The sequence below is a fragment of the Ciconia boyciana genome, chromosome 3 (genome assembly GCF_034638445.1).
Source record: "Ciconia boyciana chromosome 3, ASM3463844v1, whole genome shotgun sequence".
NCBI lineage: Eukaryota > Metazoa > Chordata > Aves > Ciconiiformes > Ciconiidae > Ciconia > Ciconia boyciana.
The window spans coordinates 53,268,594-53,290,387 of NC_132936.1; the positions used below are offsets into that span (position 1 = coordinate 53,268,594).

The 21,794-nt window shown below is 42.7% G+C and overlaps 1 protein-coding gene across 8 annotated transcripts in view; it reads right to left on the bottom strand.

Annotated features, from left to right (window-relative positions):
- The window catches only part of FYN (FYN proto-oncogene, Src family tyrosine kinase), a 150,194-nt gene that overhangs the window by 94,004 nt on the left and 34,396 nt on the right, over positions 1-21,794 (bottom strand). For 2 of the 8 annotated variants that reach the window (XM_072855700.1, XM_072855699.1), the window contains exon 2: positions 17,606-17,746. The exons of the other annotated variants lie outside the window; for them this stretch is intronic. The gene's annotated coding sequence lies outside the window, so the exon portion shown is untranslated. The remainder of the gene's footprint in view (positions 1-17,605; positions 17,747-21,794) is intronic. 8 annotated transcript variants of the gene reach the window in all.

Sequence of the window (21,794 nt, forward strand, 5' to 3'; positions counted from 1 at the left end):
TAGGGTGCAGCATTTTCCGCCTATTCGCACCACTTTAAGATTTCCAATCCTACTAAAAAAAAAAAAATTAAAAAAACCCAACTTCTAAAAGCAACGTTGAACACAAGAAGAAAAACCATCTCCTGCATGCTGACTTTATATGGCCAGTTTATAAAGAACTGCACATCTTAATTTACATAAAGCAATCTTTTACTGTGCAATGCCAGATTACATATAAAGACCCCTTATCCTGTGAACATCTGAAAGCTTTCCAACAATGAAACGTTTAAAGTTTAAGGGAAGCTTATAGGCTTGCTCTTAGACAGAGACAGAAGCCTCCCTGTTATTCTGAAATGACCCCTTGCTAAGTGAGGGTCCCAGATAGCAGGCGCACGATATGAAAAAGCCTGGTCATCAACAGCGGGGGGAGAGCTGAGCAGCAGAAAGAGGGAGCTCCCACAGGAAGCAACTCTTGCAACGAGGACAGACACAACCGTGGACACCAGCAGAGGGAAAAAAACCAGCAACACCATTAGAAGACTCTGCTAAGACTAACCACTACCATTCTGGTGGTTCCTCCTCCCATGCAACAGTGCCAAAACTTGGAAAGAGGCCAGTGGCTACAGGACAAGCACCCTGCATTTTTTCATGTGAAACTCACTGGATTTCTAAAATAGTTACTTGAAAGCTTCATGCAGTTGCAGGATGTAAATAAGGATAACTAGGTCCCTCTTTTAAGAGAGTCCCAAAGGAGATTAGTAGTTTCAAAACAAAAATGTTTGTCTGCACTATCAAACTTGCAGCTGTCTAAAACCACATCTTTCAAACTGCTGTCCTTTCTGTTTGGAGCAGGAGGAACTCGGATGCAAAGTCACTGTTGCAGTGGCAACAAGTCCTAAGAAACAGGAAACACGGGAGAAAATCATCAGGAAAATACAGAGGCTTTGCTTGAACTTTTTCAACTTTTATAAATGAAGCTACAAAGATAAAAAACCCACAAACTGTGTTAAAGATCAAGCCGAACTCCTTCTTTTCTGTGCTACTTTAATCTCATCACACATCGGATCTCTTGACTTATCTTTAGCAGACGTGCTGCTGTCAGCTGGTCCCCGTGTCCTGTGCGCGTCCTGTGGCTTCCAGCCCCCCTGCTGAAGCACGCTGCTTGCTCTCCTTCTCCGTGGGATGCTTCACTCCCACAGGCAGTTTAAGCCCCTGGATGTTGCTAGCTCAGTATCAGCGATACTAGTACCTTTTTCCTCTCTCAACTTTCAAGGAGGATAAACTAAACTGAATCTTCCTTACATTCACAGCTCCTTTTCCAGGCATCAGCTTGCATTGTAACACAGCAGAGAGCTGAAAGCATAAAAGGAGCTGGGATCTGAAAACATCAAGGCACTATCTAACCAAGCACTCCAGCATGGAGAGTGCCAGGACAGGTAGAGCGTGTGGATGCGCACAGAGAGGTAGCAGAGGCAGATGCAACAAATAAGAAGATGCCAAAGCATTAAGAAATACATGGTGTGACAGCTAGCAGTTATGGTGAGCAAGTGGAGCACGACACTGCAAGGGTACCAGCAACAGAAAGGCAAATGTGACGGCACTCGCAGCTCATTCTTAAACCCAGCCTTTTGAAATCGCTCTGATAAGATCCCACAATCCGTGGCATCCTTTGCCATCTGCACCGCCTGGGAGAGATGCAAGCGTGTATCCCTTTGTAAGCCAAAAGCCAGCGTGCGTACTGCATACCTCGGCTGCCCCGCTGGAACCGCCTGTCCCTGGGTCAGGCGACCATCGCAATCGCGAGGGCTGAGCAATCAATAGGGGAAGCTATTAGCAAGCTCAATACCGAGCATGCACTTAGACTGAGAATGCTACTCATATATGAGGAGCATGTGATTGCAGCAACATACTTTAGTTCTCAAAACAGTAGAAAAATGACTTCATTAATTGCGGGAAGAGCATTCACGTTTCTCTTTGCAGAAAAATGAGAAGTACTATGCACCAAACAACTTTTTAAAAAATAAATGAATGGAGCCCATAGTCCTAAAAATAGCTCGTACTCTCCAACCCTCTGAGCTGGCTCCTAGGAACGCTGCTGGGCACCCCTGCAGCTGAGGGAGGGCACGGGCAGCCCGTGAGGCAGGGACGTGGTGGCTGGAGCCAGCGCTGTGTCCCTCTCCCGCACACTCAGCCTGCACATCCTTACCTGCTTAATATCCCAGTGGCATCAGAGAACCGCTTCTATGGCCAGAAATAAGCACTTACATCACTATGAAAGTTAGAAAAGATAGCAAGGAAAAAAAGCAAGCATAATGTAAAATTTTAGAAGCTTTTGTTTTAGTAATTGATTTTGCAGTTTGTCTCAAAGAAGAAAATGTTTTTCTTCCGAAGATACAGGATTGACCCTAAAGTACCTTTAGCAGAAACTGGCTAAACAGCATATTTATAAACCCTCTGCAGAAGCAGTAGAGGCCATTTAGAAGTGCAAATTACATTTCAATGTAAATATAGGGTTTTGTATACAAAAATTTGGTTCTATAAACAATTGTTTTTATAAACAATTTTTTCCCTTCTCCTTAAGAGAGAATCTTACTTATGCAATAAACATTTTTGTGCTTTAATCAGTGTCCGGGGTTTTAATTCAGGATGTTATATCCATGACATACAATGAAAATGAACACATACCTATACAGTATATATAGAATATATATGCTAATGTTGCAATACTATAGTACCCATAATGTCAGCCATTCCCATTGTGCAAGAAATCATAAAAAATACACACACGGGAAGAAATGGTCTCAAGTCATGGCCAATTTACTTCCAGGCTTTAAACCTTTAAAGAATTCAGCACATACCCTATATTCTTAGGACAAATTGGGGGTGAAAAGGGAACAGCGTATTACTAAGAACTTCTTGTAGTTAAGTCAATTCATAGATTTAGCTAATTTTGAGCATGTCAAATAATATTTATAACTTGTACATGTAATACTTTAATGGATTAATCACTCCATATTTTGTACATTTGGTTTTCCTAACTACTGTAATTCCTAAAGTGTCGGAGAGTGAAATGAGAGCATGGCATGGTCTACAATCGTGCCCCACGAGCTGGGGGGGTTGGGGGGGGAAGGCAAAGCGTGTCTTTGCAGAAGCTACGCCAACTACACGTGGTCACATTTCCTGATGTGAAATATAAAAATGTTGAAAAGAGGCTGAAATTTTGCAAGAGTGAACTATTTGTAAACCTATTTCTGTATCAAAGAACGGCCATGAAGCGAAAAGTAAACAGAGTACGAAAAGAATATAGCAACACGATTAAAACACAAACAATGAAAATGCTGCACTGTAAACTAATTATTAACTACAACGAGCTGAAAATAAACTGTTTCCTTTTTGCCAGGTTCACTTTAATCTTGAGAGGCAGGAAGGGGGAAGACAGGAGGAGGCAGCAGTTTCAGACTTGTGGAGCTTATCAAATCCCAGATCGGATGATTAGAGCAAAGCTAAGAAGAAAACATCCTCTCTCCCCACCTCCCTCCCTCGCCAGAAAGGAAGCGCAGCCTTTAGGACCAATCGGCAATATTTGTTTGTTGCTCTTTAAAGGATTGCTCTGGAGAGCATTTTTCCTAAGCTGTTTTTATCTCTTTCTGGAAGTTTCAAAATAAACAAGAGTACTGGAAATGGAAGAACAGAAAACGTGACATTCTGTTTTATTTTTTTTATAGTGAGACAAGTAAAGCAAATAAATAAGGCCCTTGGTTGCCATACAACACAAAGCGGAAGGGAATAAGAGCTTTAAATCTGAGAAGCATCACTGCAAAACCTAGGAAAAGTCACTCATGGGCTGAGGGGGGGAACAGTGAATAAGAGGGCTATCTGTCATGCTACTTCATTGATTATTTTTTTACTTATTTTAATGATAAGATTTCATGTTGGTGAGTTCTAGGAAAGAGAAAAAAAAAAAACCACAACCCAAAAAAGTCACTGTATTTTGATAGTTTACTTTCAAAAAAACCCCCTGCTCTTCAGTGGCTTCTAAAAAAGACTCTCCTATAACAAAAAACAGAAAATTAAATTCTCAGGACAACACACTAGAAGTACAAATGAAAAGATTTTGCAGTGACATAATGCTTCGGCCTCGAGCGCAGGATCAGGTCTTTAATCTTTCACACTGCCCTTAAATACATCAGGTCTCCCCTTAGAAAGCGAGTGTCCCAGTGTGAACCAGAATAAACACAAGGTTTGGGATTGGGCTACATTAATAAAATTCCAGGATTGGGCTACATTAATAAAAGCCTCCTTGCAATAAAAAAGCCACACAAATGCATTTAGTTTGCTGAAATATTCTATGGATTTAAAATATCATTACTATTCAGTATAACCCCCCTCCTACTTTTTTGCCTTTTGTTTTTCAAGATTAAGGAAATGCCTGAGCGGTGGAACTAATGAAACTGGATTTCCAGCTTGTTTGGACTTGTGATGCTAAATTTACAACGTGGGATGCCACGCTGCATCCCAGTGCTCCTGGCTCCCCCGTGCCCCAGGGTGCCCGGTACCCAGCCACATTTGCTGGGCAAGCCTTGCTGCAGCCGCTGGGCAAGCCTTGCTGCAGCCGCCGGCCAGCCTCTCCGGGGGTGCCCACGGCACCCTGCCCCTGCCGTCCCGCACCCAGCCTGTCTCCTCACAGCAGCTCATGCATTGGAGAAAGGACCAAGAAGCCTAATGCTGCCCCTGAAGCCCCCTCCCTGGATGGAGACAGTCTGTTATAAAAGTTATAAAGAGGAGGACTGGCACGCAGACACACCGAGTTAACAGCCTAACCCCAACTTCCTCAGGAAACTAGGCTAAAAAATCTGGGTTTTCTCTTGCTATGCCCCGCCCCACCCCCAATGATGCAGATGCAGTATAAAAAAAAAAAAAAAAAAAAAAAAGAGTAGCATAGATGTAAGGCTTAAGGGCTATACCATATCCCTGAACAGCATCTGGATTACTGTCTCAGGCATGTTTCAGAAGTGTCATTGGCTTCCTGTTTAATATTCGTGTTTTATTGCCGCACAACGTCAGCCTCTGCTCAAAGAGCAATATATTACTCTCACATCCTCCAAGCAGATCCTTAATGAGGATATTCTGGTTTCTTGATATTCAGAGACCTTCTGTTGGTAATAGCAGATCAGCATATGCTTGAACGCACAGCACGCAGAGAAGGAGAAGTCAGCTCTCCCTATTAAAACTGAGCCACAGGATTAAAAGGGACCTTGAATGACCATCTAGGCTGCTTCCCCGCTCAAGGCAGGATCAACTGCACTTATCTTATTCTTTTTATTAGGCCACCTGACCCAGCTGGGGGAAAACAGATATGCTTTGGGGCTCCAAGTCCCTTCCTTAGCCTGAAATCTCACCCCTGCGTTGCCCTGGTCCAGGCCTCTGCCATGCCAGTTGGTCTAATAAGAGATCCCTGCCTGCAAACCCTGCCTTCCTTGCATTGCCATGGTTACAACGCTGCTATTACCATGCATGTCGAGCCTATTTTTAAAAGCCTGCAATAACAGGAGATGCTGGTTAAGGCCTTAATCTCAATAAAGTCTAAAATTCCTCCAACGAGGGCTTACTATTTGTACAAGTGCTGCACTCCGAAAGCAAAAGATGAGTGGTGAACTGCCTGAGGCAGGGACTCTGCATCGCCTGCATCCCGGGGGTGGGGGGAAGAGTATTTTAAAGGAGAGTCCTAAAGGACAAGAAGAAACTAGTCCTGCCAACGTTAACAGCTTGGGTTAGGTCAGCAGAAAACCTATAACTGCTTGTTAGAAAGCAACTCATGCGCACTGGAGAGACTGGCATGATGGGTGGCTGGAGGAGCCCTCTTGGAACTGGCTGACAGACAGAAAGTCTTCGTGAGACTTTGAAGATTTGATGAGACAATTTGAAGAGGCCAGAGAAAAGGACGTTGCATTCATTCAAGACATCAAATGAGCGCTTAGGTGTGAATTTCAGCTGCGTGGTCTGGGTAGCACAGGGCATTTCTGAAGAGAGTACACAGGAAGAATCTGCTGATCTTGGAGTAAGGGCAGAGGAAACTGGGAGATGGACAGATTTTGGCCTGATTGAGGGTCACTGGTGTTGGCCATGGCAACAGAGGCAGGAGATAATGGGGAGAGCTGCAGGAGAAGGGAGGAAGGAATGTATCAATTGATATCTGTTTAGCCATGCTGAATGAGACTTGATGGCTTGGTATCCACAAAGAAGTGAAGAAAGACTAACTGAGGTTATAGCTCGGACAAGGGGAGAGAGGACTAGTTTTATGTCCCAGTCATAAGAACCATATATATGTATATCTACATTTCTGTGACTCTATGATGATTTTTAATATATATATTTGTATATAAATACATATTTACACTTATACATGTAATAGTTCTGTCTGTACGCAAAGGAATCTGAAATAAAGTTGTTATCAGAATAATAGGAGAAGAGAAAGAACACAGCCCTGCACTCCCTGCCAAAAACAGAAGTGGAAAAAGGCCTTTCCCCTTGTTACTTTTTCATAGCATGACAGGTAACAAAGCACGTAGTAGCAAAATGCTTAATCCCCTGGAAAGTTTAAGCAGTCAAAAAAAAAATTTAAAAATTATAGTTGTAGCCAGCTTCCACACTGTGTGGCTCGACAAGTCCTTCCACGTTTGGAGGGGAGGCATCCCCCACACTCACACTGCCACACACCTCATGGGACGTGCGAGCAGCTACTGGCCCTGTCAGCAGTCACTTAGCTGATACAACACCCCTTACAACACCGGGGATGTGTATTTTGGTCCAGTGATGGATGCGTGTGTAGCCATGTGTCAAATCCGCCAGCACGCTGAGTGCTGGAAACAAATGGCACTTTCAGAGCAGCGCATCTGGGTCACTGCCTGCTCTCGCTGTGCCTGTGAGGACCTTGGGGAAGAAGTGTGGAGCAGGGAGGAGCATGCTGCAGATTTGAGGAGCTGTGACGGCAGGTCTTATCTAGGCCACTGGCTGTAAACTGGATGCCCTCACCCTGGAACAAGAAAAGTGGATTTTAGGTACTGTAAGGGTAAGTCTTTTGCATGTGGTGATGAGTGACGAGGTGGCACTAGTTTATTTTCTCCCTACTCTCAGTTTTGCAGCTGTAATCAGGATTATAAAAGCACATTCAACCTCCCCCCCGCCCCCAGTAAAATAGACCGTAAATCGCTGAGAAATAACACACAGAAAGCACTCACAAGCCCCGCTTTTTAGTGCTGTAACTAGTTTGGAGTTGCACATTTAGGAAATGTCACATTTGATTTTGACCTAGAATCAAGTTCACTCCGCCTCGCTGAAACACAAGACACACCATTCATGCGGCGCCCGGAGTGCAGCCTCCAGCTGCAGAATGTGGGTTACCAGACGCAGGAGACATCTGAGAAGGAGCATTCAGAGCAGCACGTGTGCCACTTGCAGTCGTGAGCGTATTCGATTATGAACTCTGCAAAATGTATGAATGGTACCGGCTGACGGTACAATCCCTGGAAGTACATATCCATAACAATTCTATGGAAAAAAAAAGGGATGTGTGTCTGAGAGCCACAAAGAGGCAAGACTATTTTTTTTTCTTTTTCTTTTAAGTATGCAAACAAGCTAATTAATTTCCCCTCCAAAAACCATTTGCACAATCTGGGAGCCGCTGCAAGGGCCAGTTGTGAAGATTTCAACAGCAAACATCATCAACAACAGCTAAGGGAACCATTAAATCAGTAGTCACATATTAAAACCAAACTATACAGGCCAAAAACATCAAGTTCAGTTCTCACACATATACTCTTACATCTAATGGCAAAATGTCAACAGAATTTGAGACTACGACGGTCCCACAAAGCCAACGGCACTGCAGCTGGACAGCCTATGCAGAAACGCTACCTGCAACATCAACACGCCCATCCTTCCGTGCACCGCAGTGTTCACCATGGACAACCACCAGTTTATTTGGTCTGCTTCCTCTCCCCATGTTACATACATGCCCATCCACTTTTAACCCACCTGCACAGACATACAGCTATAGCAAGTACTCTGAAGCACCTCACACACAAAAGGGTATCAAGAAAGGGAATTGTATTTGACCTTGTCATACATGCGTTTGGGCAGTGAAAACAGTACAGCCTCCACAAGCAGACAGATGCATTTAAAAAAAGGACAGAAAGTAGGAGAGAGAATGCTTCCTCATAAACACATGTGTTTTATCAACTGTCTGAACTCCAAATCACTTCCCTTTTCCAGAGAGACATCTCTGGGTCCCATCTTTCAGCTCTGTTAAAATTTCAACAGCTCACTGGCTGCCATTTCATGCAAAGAGGGGGAAGGGACATGGACTGAGCCTCAGATAGTCAAGTGCAGAAACAGGCTTAAACAGAAGCAGAAAATCTTCTCCCAAGGAGAGGAATTCCAGTACCAGGACTATGTAAGAAGAAGAAAATAAAAAGCTGCAGTTCTGCAGAGCGACAGACGTGTATCATACAGCTGGGACCATTTATGTCCGTAGAGTTTCCACTGCTCTAGCAGTAACAGAAGACTTTTTCCTCCTGGGCAAACTCTTTCTCACTCTAGGATTCACAATGGAGCAATTACAAGCTTCCTAAAAGCCCTGCAAAGCTTTCAAGGCTTGAAGCAGCTACAGCTTCTGACCCAGACTGACTGGAAGCATTAGTAGAGAGCAGGGCAGCAGAAAACATTGCAGCCTAGTTGAAATTTTAAACACCAATGAGCGTGGACTTCAAGTTCTGCCCTACTTGCCTTAAAAACACCCAGTGGTCCTTTTGCTACCAATGATGTAAAAAATTAAAGCCATAACAGGTTGTTTATGAAGGCTGACTACCTCCCTCCATCAATGGAGCGGTGTCACCCTGCAAGTGTCAGGCTTACCGCTCATTTTGAGGGCTGTAGTGCCAGCATCCGAACAAGCACGTACAAAGTGATAAGGGCATACAATGCATTTTGTAGGCTTGGAACAAAACCCAGTTTGTAGGATTCGCTTAGTGAAAGAATTTATGTTAACAGAACAAGCTATTTATAGCAACTCTCCATAGAAATGAACTGTCTCTTGGTTCCTGTCCTTGTGAAACGCAGCTTTCTAAGTGGAGAAACCCTCTCTTTACTCTAAAATCATGGGCAAAGGGGGGTATGGGGAAAGGGAAGCTGCTCCCCAACATACATCCTGCCACCTCCAGTTGTACTGGAGAGGAGGTCTCCCCGTGCTGTTGGCACAAAAGGTCACCCATGGTTTGAGCCCCTGCACAGTCACACCACGCTTCCCCAGCCCCCTTGGCTGGGCAGCCGCCGTGAAAGAGCTGCCTGTGCCTTGGCCCATCGCTCACAGCTCTAAGCTGTGCCCATCCTGCCGACAGACACACATAACCAAGACGGACTGCTCTTCCCAGGCTCCTCAAGCCACACGCATTTAATTACAGGCTTTTAGCCAACATTAAATCGAGTATACTACAGCTCCTTGAAACAGCACAGGAGGGAGAGATCCTGGTCTCTCCCCAGCCAGCCCTTCAGAAGGTCTCAAACCAGAGCATGTTCACATATCCTCACGTTTCGTATGCCCTCTGAAATAAAAGTATATGTACTTTAATCCTGATCACACACAGCCAGCCAGCTAGAAACCCACACCCCTGTATGCACACCTCATCAGGGTTTTGAGCGGTCTGCAAAATTGTCACACAAAATCTCACCTACTTGTTACAAATGACCTAGATCCACAGTCTGCTTACCATCCAAGCTTAATAAATCATTTCTACAGGTTTGCTCAGACAAGAAGCTGAGCAAACTGCACGCATGTGACTTTTCTTAATAAAACAAAAAGCTGTTTTGGAAAAAAAGCAAAACAGAGCAGATTCGCTGTTTCAAAGTACGAAAAAGTAGATAAACAAATAAATCAGAAACTAAAACACACACATGCAAACAGACAAACCACATAAGAAAGAGTTCCACTTAGATCTCCCTCTTTTCTTTTGCTTAAGTATTTCCACAAATAAGATGCAATTAATTCTCTACATCCATATCTGGGGGAGTTCTGCTGCTGGGCTTTTAAATCTTGAGACCAGAGCTACTTGGCAAAAAAACTGTACCACACTGCTCAGAGATTACAGTTTAGACCTGACTAGTGGGGGGAAAAAAAAATTTTTAATCTACAAAAAGTTTTTATGTTTTGGCAAAAGCTTTATTTCAGACTAAAATAACCTTACTTTTTCCACTTGGGTCCCTAAATATCCTCACTGCCCCCTGCCCCTTCCAAACTCTAGACAAAACACAGGCTCTCACTGGATACCCTTGCCCCTAAATCTCATCCATCAACAGCTTTGCAATAAAATCCCTCATAATTGGTTCCCTCATACAGTTTCTTTCCAGTATCTCACACTGATACTTTTTGTTGGTTAAAAAAAAGGCATATCTTAAGTCTAATGATTGTACCAATAAACCCAAATTAGACTAATGGGAACCCTGAACTGAAAATAAAGCTCTAAAAGCTATAGGGTATACATATATCATGAGACTTTATTAAACTATAAATCTGTTGATTACAACTTTATTTTCTAAAGACAGAATTATCTTAAGCCAATTTGTTGCCCAATGTAATAGTATTTGGTGTCTATAATGAAAATTAGATTATATCAGGGTAAGTTTGTTTATAATTTTAGATTAACAGAATTAGACACAGGGTTTTCACATGGATGAAATAATGAAATACAGTATGTTTTCCTTTTCTTGACATTACATATCTGGTACTCTCCAAGTCATAAGCAAGCATCTTGCTTCACAGTTCTTGAAATATTATTTGAAAAGAGTAATTTCTCTGTCTGTATTCCACAAAAAGTTAGATTAAGCTGATATATGACATCACTTATTGTAAAGGTGTAGATCCAATACAAATTGGGAGTGCTGACAAAGAAAAACCCTGAGCTGTTCCCATTCCTTAGGTGCACAAGGCTGTTCTGCTACAATTCTTCACTACCTCAGTTCAACTGATGTGCCTGTTGGTTACGTTGCACTGACCGCTGGGTCCTGGAGAGACTGGGGTTTAAAATCAACCACTCCAAAATGTCTTGTTTTAAATTCTGAAACAGCAGTGGGTGAGCCGTGCAGGAGAGCGAGCGTGAACAGGAACTTCTGAGGTTGGCTATGTCACCCCAGAAGACCTGTCTTGAACCACAGCCCAGAGAGAAAAGCAGAGAGCACCCAAAGATTTTACACCCTTGCACTCAATGTAAGTAGAAAGGTACACAAGCTAAAACATAAGCTAAAATGTAAGTGATATTTTCTTGGGCTGTCTGACAACTCAACCTTGGAGTCCTTCAGACTCACAGATCATTGACTCAGAGACTACACCAACTTATTCATTGATGACTGACCAAATCACAAACCTCTGTATGAAAAACATCATGCAAGCTTCTGCACGGCCTTTTCACCACTCCCATCTCCTTTCCCAGCAATATCTGTGTGATACGGTTGTGTCCATATTGTCCCTAGCTCTTGGTTGCGGCTGCATTCAGATTCTTTCAGGAAGAAATGGATGACATTTGCTCTGCCTCAAGCCGCGGCTTCTACATACAGGTTTGGGAGGGTTGGGAGGAGATGAAGCAATGGTGGTGTGCAGCTAAAGCTGCTTCTAAGCTCTTACCCTGCCCTGCTCAGCCCTTCCACTCTGAATCTGTTTCTTTACGGTGGCTGGGAATCAACTGCAAAATAAAATAAGAAGGTTTTCCTTCTGGCAACTGGTATTTTTAATTCTCTCTCTGTCCAGTGTCATAGGCAAGGAAGGGAAGGAAAGGGAGATAACACTAGCTTCAGTTATTTACTTAGATTTGCTGCAAATAGTCAGAGGTCTCAGTACCCTGTTACACAAAAGGTAAACAGCAGTAGTGACGCAGTCCAAGAAAGCATCCCCCAAGCCTACTCCGAACAACAAAAATAACTACTGCCAGCACCAACTGTCATGTGTCAAAACTCAATGCTATTCTTGGAGCAGATGCAGGCTCAGGAATTTTTTTTTTCCCTTTTCTTTTTTTTTTTTTTTAAACAAAGTAATTTCAAACCAGTCCAACCAACACATGGGATGTGTGTGATGGTCTTGGCAGCTGCTAATTTTCTAAATGATAATTACTGGCAGTTTATCAGTCTTAACAGTTTGAGACAGGCAGTTTGACAATGTTAACGGACACTGCTGAACCAAAATACAGTTCCCACGGGCTCTCTCATGCACACTTTCCTTCCTGCCGGTTGGAGAATTTCAAGTGCTCTGCTATGATTTGGCAAATCCTCACCCTGGCCCTGCACCGCTCCTCAGATCACTGCCAGCAGGGCTACATTACATCTTCATAGCATACACTATTAAAAAAAAAATAATTCATTTTTACAATGTATTAATTGTGCCCCCTCTGCCACATGACTGCAAATAGCTCTGGCAAACAACTGCACCTCAATGAATAAAAAGTTTGTTTGACCGAAGAGTAACTGGAGTTGCTTGGCACTGAAGATGAATACAGCAATGCTCCAGCTGACACATCTTGCACAGACGGTCCTATTAGGTCTCCTGTACTTACTTGTATGTACAAAACACAGCAAATAACCTTTCTTGAAGCTTCAGACTTAAAAGAGCAAGATTTCTGGGCAAACTGAAATATTAGCCTCTTTAGACTCTGAATGACTGAGTTTATGTACTAGCCCTTTAAATTCAGTAAGCCACAATAAAATGCCTTCACAGATAAACTTTGACAAGTTCTATTTTTTTCCTCTAGCAGATGCAGAATTTTTATTAAACACATCCACAGACACAAAATAAACTGACATTAAATGAATACTAGCAAGAAAAAAAGATAGCTTTTATACTTTTTTTAAAAACAAAACCTGAAAACTGACCTTCCACATTGCATTAAAAAGCTATAACTCTATACTTGAGACTTGGGTGAGTTGAGCAATTTAAATCACAGGTACTAAATCTCTGGAATGTCAGAGTGCTGTACCCACTTTCAGCCAAACCTTCAGTACTCCTGGTGTTTTTCGCTTCTGCAAACCCCACTTCAGGCCATTAAGTGTTCACATGATGCAAATAGTCATCAGTTATGTGTGGTTTTCCCCTCTTGCAGGTTTTTACACCCTCTGTCTTTCAGAGTCTCTAACTATAATCTCTCTGTGCCAGCAATTTCAAAGTTTCTGCCCCAGAGGAGAAACATGCTTTTTGTCATCATTCTGCATCCAGAACTCACCATTCTCATTGCCGGGGATTTTATGGAGTAGGATCTTCACAGGGGCAAAGCCAGATGCTTTACATCAAAAGGACCAACACCACTAAGGACTCCTAGCGTGGAAGTTTTGCATTTGTCTGATCATCCTTCCTGCCAACATCAATGGGAAAATTCCCACTCATTTCTATAGGAGCAGGCTCCCACAGACAGGGAAAAAAAACACAAAGCACATACAGCTACTTCCCACTGTCAGTAAAATGGAAGAGGTTCCTTTTTAGGGGGTAGCAGAATCCATCACAAAACCTGCATTCAGGAAATCACAAGTATTCTTTTCTAACATAAAATACGACACCTTAGTGAAAATATATTGCAGGCCTTTGGAAAGGTAAAAGGGACAAATAAAGCATTTAACCTTTTTGTTTGAAAACCTCAGACATGAACTGCAACCTTTCATTTCACCTTAATGCTACCATAGTGGTCTGAATCCCAAGGCAAAGCAAACTCTTGAAAAAGAAAATGAGCCCAAAACCCTGAACAAAAGCAAACCCCAGCACAGACTAGAAAAGTAAACCTGGGTGCTTCTCCAGATGACCCCCTTGATGGTCTCTCTGCCAGGGATGCTGCTCTCCAGCTCTGAAGCCAGAGAGTGCCCGTAGCAGGTCCATGGCCAGCTGGGGAATACCCCTCGCCCATCAGCACCATTGCTCAGAGCATGGCTGATGTATGAGGTGACAGCAGGACCTGCGGTCCCACACACACCCCCAGGGCAGGCCTAGGGGCTCTCAGCAGGGACTGCAGGCAGGTAGCCCAGCCTCAGCCTCTTCTGCCCGCCTGACAGCTCTCCCTGTGGTTTTCAGAGGGGAGAGACTCAGCTTGCTGGAGCGTGCTCAGAAAAAGTGCGCAAAGCATCATCTTTGTCTAGATTTTTATTGATTGATTTTTCTCACAGATACCAATATTATAATGAAATTAAATGGTCCCCTTGTGAGTCAGAACATTTCAGATATTGAAGGGAATGTAATTTTAAAACAAATTGAATAAAGAGGATTTTTTTGTCATCCCCTTCCTCTTCCAGCTCTTCATTAGGAACATCAGTTACAAAAACCCAAGTAGTGGGAGAGGAACTAAAAAGGACACACACTGGAAGGCAGGTTGATAGCGGATCAAATGTTCACCCCTGTGTAGGAACCTCAGAAGAAATCTTAAACTGTGGAGAAAAAGGTATGGGGTAAAAACCTACTAGCAGCAGAAGGCAGTCCTTAATAGAAGGCGAAGAAAATGTAATTTCAGTCTAAGTCAATGCCAGGTGATGCTGCCCAGCTACTGGAGGGACCTTCCAGGACAGCGAAGAAGGTTGGGGGTGGGTGTGGGAGGGGAGTATCACCACACAAAAATCCCCACCAGTGCTCCTCCCTTGCACAGTGACACAAGCAGCTTGCCACTGGTAGTATCTGCTGTACAAGTGGTTCAGCAGAGATCTGCACAATACTCCCCTGGTGGGCACCACTGGCAGCAGGTGTGAAAACCAACAGGTCAGAAATGTACCTGGGTTCTGGAAATACTGAAGCCAGTCTCTTCTCTGGGAGATGCGATAGGACTTTTTACAGAGTCCCTCCAGCACTGCAGACCTCATAACTGAGAGTCCAGCAGCTGTATCTTAGGATATCTGTGTGCACATACACATGCCCTGAACGGTCACAAGGCAGAACCTCACCCAGCAAGAAACACCCAGACTCTGGTCAGGCAATACGGGAAGGCAGAGCCCCCGTAGGCTGGTACGAGTGCATTGACAAGCAATTGCTTGAAGATGAACTTACAGCATCATCTACTTCATGCCACCATTTTCTTCCAGGTTAGTACTCATTCCTGCTACAAAACCGCTACTCGCTTCTTCAGTGGTTTCTGAGGAGGGAGCAGCTGGTACATCCCTCTGGACTACATCCCTCTGGAGGGGTGAATGCTGATGCAGGCTGTGTCAGCTGCAAGTCTCCTTTGCAAAGACTGGTGACCAGTGCTAGCAATGGCTCTTGCCTTACTGCTCTGCAGAGGCAGGCGACTGCACAAGGCTTTGAGAGGAAGCCCATGTTGCTGAGGACACAGACTCTGGCGTCACCTCCTCTTCCATGCCCCAGGCTTCTGGGCAACAAGTAGGGAGAACTTCACCTCGGGGTAGTAAAAAGCAGTCTAACAATTTCATGGCTTCCCTTTAATTTGTGCACTCTTCCGCTCTCATCTCTATGCTTTCACACAGAAAGATAGTTTGTAGCTTTCTCAGCTGTGACAAACTGTGAAGATGAACATGGCGACTTGTTAAAAGATTTAGGGACAAATCCAAAAAAAGTATTTAGGAATCTGGCTTTTAAATCCTATTCAATGTAAGTTTAAATCCTTAAGTACCTCTTTGGCTTTAGCTCTACAACTCCAACAGGGAAGCCAACAACATTTTGAGTAATCACGTGTTCTTTCAACTTTGCGTTCTTACTTTCATGAAAGAGAATGCTGCAAAATGACTAGATTATGCTTCTCATTTAAATAGAAAATGAGAAAGTCTGTGTTATGCACAAGTGACTGAAAAAAGAAGGATTTTAAATATTTGGCATTTGTATTTCTGAATGTAATCTGCATTAGAAACACCCATCCAGATAGCTAAACACAACTGCAAGCAGCCATTAGATTTATGCATGCATGTAAAACACCGAAGCTTTCATTATTTGTAACCTGATTGACATGGGTGACTATGCAAGTCTCAGCTTGCGAAACATCTGTGTCAGTCCACTTTCTCTTTCCCTTTGAGCTTACTTCCTTGCAGCTCTTGGTAGCCATGCTTAGTCATGTCTGCTTGGGAGAGGAAGATCACTTGGTAGCAGCAAGGTCAGTGGGTGCACATGCTATTTGTTTCTGTGGTCACTCTACAGGTTCCTCAATGCACCCAAAACCAATATCCTCTGGGCCTCGCCATGTTCAGCAGAGCATAAAAAACAAAGTCTGGTAGTACTTGAATAGGCTTCTGCAACCAATGGGGACTGCAACTCACTAAACAACCCCACCGGTTTTGAGGTGGGGAATTTAGGTGCTAATGATTACCTGAGCATGGTGCCAGAGACAGAGGAACAGCATTTATTAGTTACCTTTCACTGAGAAAGAAATAAATGAAGTTTCCTTCTTTCCAAGTGTAGATACCTTGACAAACCGTTAGGAACCAACATTTCTTTAGGAGAAAAAGGGAGAGGGGAGGAACAAACTGTTCAATCCATTCCCCTCCCAGATGCTATGCAGTATCTGAGATGCCCACTGCCAATTCCCCCAGCTGTGTGTAGGATGGCAGAGGAAGAAGCAGAATAGCCCAGGGCTCACCATGGGCACTAACAACTTTAGCAACACAATGCTCTGGTACCTGTAATTTAGTAAGCTGGGCCAGATATCTAATGAAAGAAAAGAACTTCCAGTTTCAAAAGCTTTACTGGAGTTGTTTCATGGGAGATTTCTATTGACACCAAGATCCCACTGAAAGCACCTGAGCATCTCTTTGCTCCTAACGGAAAATGGTGTCCCAAAAGCGAAAATACTCTATTAAGTATCCAAAGAATCTTGTAGTCCATATGTTTGCCCAGCTCTCAAGACCAATATTGGAAAAGGGCAAATAATTTGGGATTTCACACAAGTGCTTTTCCTCAGCCACATGATATAATAAAAACTCAAGGCTTCAGTCTGCCTATAAGGCTACATGACAGAATTAAAACAACAACAACAAAAAAAACCCCAAACCCCAATACTATTCACTGTATATATCCTGGTGAAACAGCACTTGCACAATTTAAAATTGCTGGTAAAATTGCTGCTAAACTTGCACAATGCTTCTTCAGAGCCTCAAATGGAAAAGTTATCAATATCTCCTACTCCTAATAAAATCCCATTTAAAAAGTTGGTATGAAATTACTCCATTCTGTGCTAGCAAAGCATACCAGTCTATGAAGTACTTCGGGGTCTAGGCAAATAACGAGTTGAACATTATACAAAACAGCTCTAAAACACTAAAAGAAGTAGACTTCTAAATGAAAATTATTATTTTCATTTTTAAAGAAGTGATTAGTTACCCCAGGCATACAACTTGGCATTTGGATGAGGCTGGATTTTTCCAGGTGGTTTTCTCAAATAGCCCCAAGATGCACAGGTCACTTTATGACGGCACCACCTTTGGGTACCCCATAAACAGTTAGTAATTAAAATCATAAGCATCCTTATTTCTTAGGAAGCCTGGTACAGGGAGAGGTAGTCAGACAAGAACAAAATATTAAAAGCCCATCTGAACGTCCCACGACACATGCATTTGTACAGTCAGAGTAAGAACCTAATTTGCTCTCAGATTAGTCACACACTGAATGTGTTCTTACCAATGCCCAAGTTGGCTTGTCTTGCATCGTGTATCTCAAGTATGGGACAGTGATCTGTGCTGCCAAGGCACTGCACGCCAAACGGCCCTCTTCCTTCGCACCTGAGCAGCAGATTCTTGAGCAGCACTGCAAAAGGCACCACTGCACAGAAGGAAAGCCAAAGACATGAAGCAATTACCTCTTTTTCCTCAAGGCCACACGATTCTCAAGATAGCTACTGTTATTGCACCATCAGTTATAAGCTCCTACGCAGAAGGTTAATGGCAGCTAACTCCCTTCACGCTTACTAGCAAGAACCGTTTCACAGAAACAGATAATCTTTACCATTTATCCACCAGTTTCCTTTTACAGTTTAAAAATCAGTAGGCAGTATTAACTCCTATCTGCAGATTTGTCTTCACACAGCTCTGACTATAAACAGTCATCTCATTCTCTTCAGCAATCAAATTTTTTTCTAGTTAGGAGTTGCTGCTCTCAGCTCCATCATCTCTTGCTCTGCAGTCACTCCAGAAGAAGTAAGAGATATATGATTAATTCAAATATTGACCATGTGCCATGAGATCAGAGCTTTTATTCCAGTACTTCCTCTTTACCTCTACCCCCTCCAAGTCTACCAGTACATGTAGTTACCGTGACTTGCTCAACAGTCAGTAGTAGAGCTGTGCGTAGGATGGCAACTCTACAGAAATGATATGACACACTTCTCTTTCTCCAGTAAAGTGAATACAAGTGGTTTCTTTGGAACATTTGCCCATGGTTTGCACAGTGGACATTGCAACACAAGTCAGCTTTAGGATTCTCTACAGGAAATAAGTCATCTGCAACTGGAAAGTCACATGCTTACATCTGAAATAGTGCTACGGTTATGCCAACGGATAGCCGAGAGGCAACTCTGCACAAGCGATACTGTGTAGGAAAGAGACAGCTTAGTGTTTAGTAGGGGTGACAGTGACACCTCGTAGACCAAAGTCTCCCACCTGAGCACAGAAGAGTTACAGTGAACACTACCGTGCAGGAAGGAGCATCTTTAAGCATAAGTAGGTATTACCCAGAATATTACTATTTCAACACATCAGCTGGACTTCACAGGACTGAACATACTGATGGCAGCTTCAACTTAACAGTTAATGCAAAACCATGTTCACTACCACTTCTACTAAACCATGCGATGACACAGTACTATTTTCAGGTAGGGAGAAGACCTTGGTTACTGTAACAGCTCTGTGTCCAGCTTTTGCTAAGGAAGTACCACAGGATACTAATCAACTACATGTTCATCAGAAGTTGCCTAGATTATTAATAGACTCGTGTAATACAAGCTGCAGAGTCATTTATTTTCAAGATGGAAAATACAAAAGGAATCTTCTCATAACTAAAGTTTTGTGTGCTTTTGGGGTTTTTTTTATTTTTTTTTTTTTAACTTATTCTGATTATGGGATACTGATCTCGCTGAGTCTTTATGCAATTTTTATTATACTTAACAGCATTCCAGTAAATGGAAAAGGGCATTCATGATTGGTTGTTTTAAGGAAATAACATATCAGGATGTGTAGGACTGTCAATATCTGAGCAAAGAACAGTGGCAAAGTTGGCCTAGCTTTAGATTTGCTTCCTTTTTTCTAGCTCCAAATGAGGCTAGGAGACTTGCAGAATCTTCTTTGGCTGCTAATTCATGCAGGAATAAAAATGGAACACTGTCTGGGAAAAAAACCCAACCAGCTGTACTTCTTCTGGATCATGGAAAGCACAAAACATGAGAAAAATGCTAATTCTTGATAAACACAAACAATATGACACACTGCATTACAGCGAACTTTAGGGAAAGGACAGTCAGAATTCACTTTTAAAAGACCAAGCTCCTAATTCATCAATAACATTAGATCTGTCAGAAAGGAGTATATAGCTGTGATTCTACATGGTTTATCTATTTGAAAGAATTAACTCTCTGAAGTATTGCTTTCATTGAAACAGTTTTCATTGCAAAGACTTTCCTGACTTGGCAATCTAAGGTATTTGGAGACTGTGTCAGTAATTCAAATACATGCATCAGACCATTTCCTTCCTTATGCCAGCTGTCCAAAAGGTTTTGGAAAAGTGACACTTGCTTTTTCCCCCAACCATCCAATAATACAGAGCAGACATGCAGAAATACAGATATTTTGTACAGGGTACAAGCATGAAAGTGAAACAGGACGGGAAGAACAGAAAAGCAGACAGATCTGAGATTTGAGAGAGCTCTCCAAAGAAAGCTAGTTTTTATGGCATATAGGCTGAAGAAGTTCTCTCCTTGGTTTACATTGCAGCAGCACAATAAGACCTGACCTGAAATTATGTTCTTTTCAGTTTTCCTAAGGACCATGCAGATATTAAAAACAATAATTAAAAAAAAATTCAGATTAATTCAGCAGATAAAGGGAAGTAGTGCGAAGTAGTGCTCCTCAGGCCTCAGACACGCTGGATTCACAATCTCAAGTCAGTCGGGATGAAGGCAGCACACTCTTCGCTCTTTAGCTAGCATGAGAAAGGAGAGATGCAGAAGCAACGGTCGCACTCCCTGAGCTGAGGGGATGTGGCTGCCTTGAGAGCGATGCTGTTGGGCTCCAGAGAAGTTACATCAGCCACCTCTGAGGTTGCCACTTATTTATGGGCTCTTAAATGAGATTAGAAGTCATGGGGGAAAGGAAATAGACACTTTCCAGCCCCAAAACTGACAGGATTTGGAGGTTTCTTAGTGAAAATAGCCTCACCATCGCTTTGCCAAATTAGCTAGAAAAGGAATTAAAAACAGGAATATCAACAGCGAGGTATCTGGAATTAGAAACCAAGACCCGCCCGGTTCTCAGACCTTAAAGTCTTAATTCAAACAACTTCAGGCAGAATCTTTTGTGCATTTCTCCTAGGAGCCATTATAATGAAGTCAGTGACTATGAAAAAGCAGATGATGAAATCATTAATATATTATGTACACACATGCATAAATTTATTGGAAATAAGTCTCAACTTTTGAACCAAATAAGGATGAGAAATTATGCTAAAAGGTACAGAAAAAGTTCATCTGGACTGAGGTAATTACTATTTGTCTTGATCCATAAGCAATGAAGAGATACGTTCAGCTGTGCAGATGCTCTTGACAGAATTTTATTTCCTGTGTTCCTCACTGGGATGTATAATGGGGCAAAACCGAAGAGAAGCTGTGGCTGAAGGGAAGCACAAGCCCTCCAGCTACTTTGTGGTGCTGCGTTTTCCCTCTGGACCAGGACCAGGCATGCCAGGTTCAGTAGGCAGGCAGGCTGGTCAGCCATGGGGTCCCAGACGCAGAGGTACTCACCGCTGTGCTGAGGTTCCTGGAGCTCGTGACGTGGAGCGGGACAGCATTCCCACGGTGGCAGGAACCTCATGCAGAAAACTTCATGAGTCAGAGACCTAATCGGTTAAGACCGATACTCTTCAGTGTGCAAAGAACAAGCTGTAAACTAGGAAAATATTCTGATCACCTGATGGACAGGACTACCAGCTCAGCACAAAATTTACTGTGTTTCACGTTGCCCACTAGAGGTATTCGATCTATGGTCATCAACTCATCCCACTCCTGATACTAACCTTCTCCAAAGTGATAACGAGGAAAAAAAAAAAATAGTTCCAGGGCAGCAGGTAATTTTTGTGTTTGTGCAAAGTTCTTCCTTTGGCCATAAAAAACGCCTATCAAGTTATTCTGTTTACTTTTTAGGCTACATGCAACGCCTTAACATTCAAACTGATACACCTTCTCTGTATAGCTTTAGTTTGGTGCACTGACAGAGTCAGAATCACAGAATCGTATAGGTTGGAAAAGACCTTTAAGAGCATCGAGTCCATCTTACAAGCAGTGCCTAGCTGAGCTGTCACACAAAGCAAGCAGTGTAGCAGGAATGACTAATGAATAAATCTCAAAAAAAAAAGGGATGTAAAAGGATGTTTACAGATTTCCACATGGATATGGTCTATTATGAAGCTATAACTTCCTATCTATTGAGTGTTTACTAGAAAGGCTGAGAATTAAGATAGAGTCTTTGTGGACAGGAAATGATCCAAGGAAAATTAAACAGATACAGCAATTCACTGTCAAAATGGGAGGAAACACTTTAACTGCTAAATAACAAAAAGCTTACACAGTACTAAAATACTATTTAAAATTAGGAATAAAGATTTC